Raw genomic sequence first — 4,301 nt, forward strand, 5'->3', positions numbered from 1 at the left:
TATTCATATTCCAAATAATTTTCAAGACTTACCTTAAAAAAAAACAAACCTCAAAAGGGTTTAGATTTCAAAAGCTACCAGGGATTTAGTCTAACATTTTCCAGTCAGACCCCAGAGTTTTACGTTCTGAACTGAACACAGTGTTCCTGAAAGAGAAGGACAAATTTAAAAACTATAAATGTTAGGGGAGGTATGAGCCAGAAGCCAAAACTCTAAATACTTCTCCCTGAATCATCTTACGCTGTGAGACTTGAAATCTGCACAAACACAGTTCCCTCCTGAGGCAGAAACAAGGAAGAACTCGAAACCCGTTAAGGCTGAGAATAACTTTCCCCAAAATCTTTCACATTTCTGTTGCCACGTTACACACCAGAAAAAGCACAGAAGGGGTGAACATTTGGAGGGGAACACTTGACAGCGTGGCATGCTGCTGTGTATCTGTCATTAAAAGCAAGTCACAGGGGTGACTGTAATGCAGGTGCTGCTGAGTACAACAGGGACTGGGGTAAGGGGAGAGCAACCTGCAGCCCCCCGAGTCAATAACCCTGGGTGGAGAATCTTTTCTGTCTCACCTGGTCCTCCTTGTCCTCTTTCTCCATGTGTTTTTCAGGTAGCAGAAGAAAGCAGAGGGTGTGTCCATGGTGCAATGCCTCACAACTTTGTCCCAGGTGAGCCAGAACCACAGAAAATCTTGCAGGTTATGAAGAAGCTGGAGCTGGGTCTGTATTGCCCAGTGTCCTTCACAATTGGACAGATTTTATTTCTGGTGTAAATGATCAGATACAGCAAAGCCTTCACAGGTTTTCTCTTATCTGATGACTGCAGAGAGTCCTTCCCAACTCCATCCTTCCCTACTGTGCCTGCTTGCTGCTCCTCTATTCCTTTCCTTTTTCCTGTATGTTACCTTGTGGAATTAGCAATGGATGCTCAGCACCATTCAGATGCAGCCCAATGATCTGACAGTGAATTCCCTCTCTGGGTATTGGGATTCCTCAAGTGTAACTTCCAGATTTAATTTACTTCCACTATGTCACTGAAAAAAAGTTTTGCACTTTCATTATTCTCTGTCCTGGGATATTTTATGTTTCCTCATGCTGTTCCAAAAAGACATGCAAATGCACAAATCATCATGTTTTGTGATGGTTTTATTTTTGGCTGGCTCATAATTAACAGTTACCTGGTGAATTAAAATATTATTTCACAGTCCCTGTCTAACACTACAGAGTGGCTGATCAGTGTAACCACTTTACCTCTTTTTTTTTTATTATTATTACTATTATTTGAGATATTGTGGTATTCTGAGCAACTTAGAAAATTACTTTATGGAAATGTTTGTCCTACCAGTAAGGACTCTTCAGCTCCTCATACCAACTACTGTTGACAAGCTGATAAATAGGAAACATCACCTGTTGATAACCTGCAAGGAATATTATTTTCAAGTGGAACATGGCAGTTGTGACTCCAATGTGGGAGAGATCTTCACTCCAACTGCCACTCATCACTGCTTAGAAGAATCAGAGGCAAAACTACTAATCCAAAAACTTGCCAAAACTTGAAGGAAATCCCTTCATGTTACTCACCAGTAAGACTGGCAGAGATTTGCTGTAACTTTATGATTTTTTTTTTGTTTGTTTTTCCTCCACAGAGCAGATGACATTCATGTAATAGGCATTTCCCATGTAATAGGTATTTCCCAGTGGTGAACCACTGCTCATTAATGAAGAGTCACAGGGAAAGGGGACGTAAGAATTAAGAGATGACCCCTACAGTCCAAGAAGCTCCATCCTCTCCTACTCCCTCTCACATCTGAGAGAGAAAGGCTTAAAATCACAGTCATACCACAGAATTGTTGTACTGGCTTTACCACCAGGTTGTGCTCAGGCTCAGTACAGGTGCAGAGATCAGCCTCTGCAGGACATAGGTACCATTTTTTCCCAGTTCTTCAAAAGATTTAACCAGACCTCATGAGTTTTGCTTTCCCAACTCATGCCTTCCCATGGAGATGGAGAAAATAAATCAGGAAATATTCACAAATTACAGGATCTTATAACTTGTCCTTTGGAAGAATCACATTACTTGGAGGTGATCTGTGCATGTAACTGTTAAAGCAAATAACTTCAGTAATTGATTTCCCAGCTGTGGCTCAAACTGTTACTACTTTTAAAAAGTGTGTTACATTAATAGAAAATATATTTCTTGGAGCTACTTCATTAATTGTCAGAATTTTTTGTCTTCATTATAAATAAAGCTATTTATTTCACTGGGAATATCTGGCTTTTTATTTCATATGAAGTACTCAGATGCAACCTAATGTGGCATTAAAATCATTGCACCTTATCTCTCAGCATCATTAAAATAAGGAATAAGGTACTTATCTCTGTTTGAAATGTAAAGAAAAATTATTCATCTGTGATATTGTCTCCTCTGTAGAAGGGATTTTGGGATGATTGATCTTTTTTACAATGATAAAATGCAAAAAAAAATATTGCATTGAAAAATAGCAAGTTCCTTTACCTTTTTAAAAACTAAACACATGGATTCTTCTATCCTCTCACTTCTTCACACCTAAAAAATCTCTGTAGCAAAACTAGGACAGACTGAAGGGTGTAACCAGACTACAAAGCTCAGATGGGGTAAAAAACTGAATTTTAAAATTTTGCAAACACGTTACTCTGAGTCAATTTTTCCACAGTTGAATCTATGCTCTTGTCTGTTCTTATTTCCCACAGGTAGTTATGGCACTGGCAATTTGAAGTATTTCATAAATAACTTGCTGGTATTCAGTATGTTGCTTTATTTCCTCTGCTATAATTGAGTTGTGTTGGCCTGACATTTTGATTCAGCGTTGTAAAAAGAGCAGACTCAATTTACTGAAATGTCTGTGGTTGATGCATTTAGGAAAAAATACTGATTCCACTTTTCAGTGCACTCGTTAAGGGAAACATACTTACCTTACATTTGCCTGCAGAACCAAGGAGTCCTTCATCAGGAACAGGAACATCATCTCACTTTCCTCCCTGGGATAAGTCACAGCTTTGGGCAGAGACAGTTCTGACCTGAGGCCTGGTTTCCACTTTTTTCCCAGATGGAGTCCAATCCTGTGGGTGTGGGTATTTGTAAGCTGTCTGCAGAGCCACACTGGGGCTCTCTTGACCCTACATGAACATCTGAATGGCTTCCATCTGCTATGCACTGAATGAAAGAAGGAGGACTTAGAAGCAGAGATAATGGCATAGGACCATGTCATTGCAGAGTGTTTTATCTGTGGAAACCTGATTATCACAGTAAACACGAGCACTGACAACATGCTCTGTTTTTCAGATGTCTGCTCTGCCTTGCTGCTTCTCTCTAGTTCTGGGGGCAAAATTCCCCTTTGGAATTGACAGAGATTTGCCTGAATGAGGGCTCAGAAAGCTCAGGGTGTTGTTGTCCCATCAGTACCCCCATGCCCATCTGCAGAAGTCCATTCACAGCCAACAACAGCCTGAACAACCCATTTTCTCTCAAAACCTCCAGTAAACACTGTTTGGCCCAGCTGATCTAATGCTCAGCACAGTTGATGGAGCAGGGAGAAAAACATGGTCCTTTTAACACTAGTCCCTACCCCCCTGTTCCAACAGCTTCCTTTTAACAAGGGGAAAAGGGAAGCTGTGGTTTCATAAGATCCTCTTCAGCAAGAGTATCCTGAAACATCAGCTGCAAAAAAGGGGCTTATATGCAGCTCTCTGTACCTGCACTGCTCCCACTAATCAATTTCAACACTTTGTGTTGCTGTTGCCATCAAAATGTACCCTTCTTTATACAAAGAAAGCCTCTTCAGGCTCTTCAATAGTTATTTTTAATGCTGTGTTACTGTTGCCATCAAAATAGAATCTTCTGTTACACAGCAAGGATCTTCAGCAGTTTTTCTAACAGATGTATATTGGAAAAAGCATAGGAATAATGGAGAAGACTAAAAAGATGCTTTTATGTAGCAAGTGTATGACATACCCACTATCTAAATTTGAGAATATTGGTCAGAGACTTATGGGTTCAGAGATACCTGAATAGATCCTTCCCATACAAAAGCATTTTCCACAAATGTGCTGTATACACACACAGATATATATAAAAATAAATTATCTCTACCTGTAAACCACACTTTCATGGTCACTAAGGAGTAACAGAATGACAGAAAAGGGAAGCAAAGTGCAATAATCCTGTTGACCACTAGAAACCAGGGTCCTGTTGCTACAGAAATAAATGGTAGTTGGGAACTTGGACAGATCCTGGTGTTGGTGGTTGTTCAGATCAGCCTTCAA

At 40.0% G+C, this 4,301-nt stretch overlaps 1 long non-coding RNA gene across 1 annotated transcript; it reads left to right on the plus strand.

Annotated features, from left to right (window-relative positions):
* The first annotated feature begins 550 nt into the window (after positions 1-550).
* Positions 551-2,267, plus strand: LOC139798742 (uncharacterized). Its single transcript, XR_011726950.1, has 2 exons — positions 551-668; positions 1,646-2,267. It is a non-coding gene; the product is annotated as an uncharacterized lncRNA (long non-coding RNA).
* The last annotated feature ends 2,034 nt before the right edge of the window (positions 2,268-4,301 follow it).

This window comes from Heliangelus exortis, chromosome 8 (genome assembly GCF_036169615.1).
Source record: "Heliangelus exortis chromosome 8, bHelExo1.hap1, whole genome shotgun sequence".
In the NCBI taxonomy this organism is placed as follows: Eukaryota; Metazoa; Chordata; class Aves; order Apodiformes; family Trochilidae; genus Heliangelus; species Heliangelus exortis.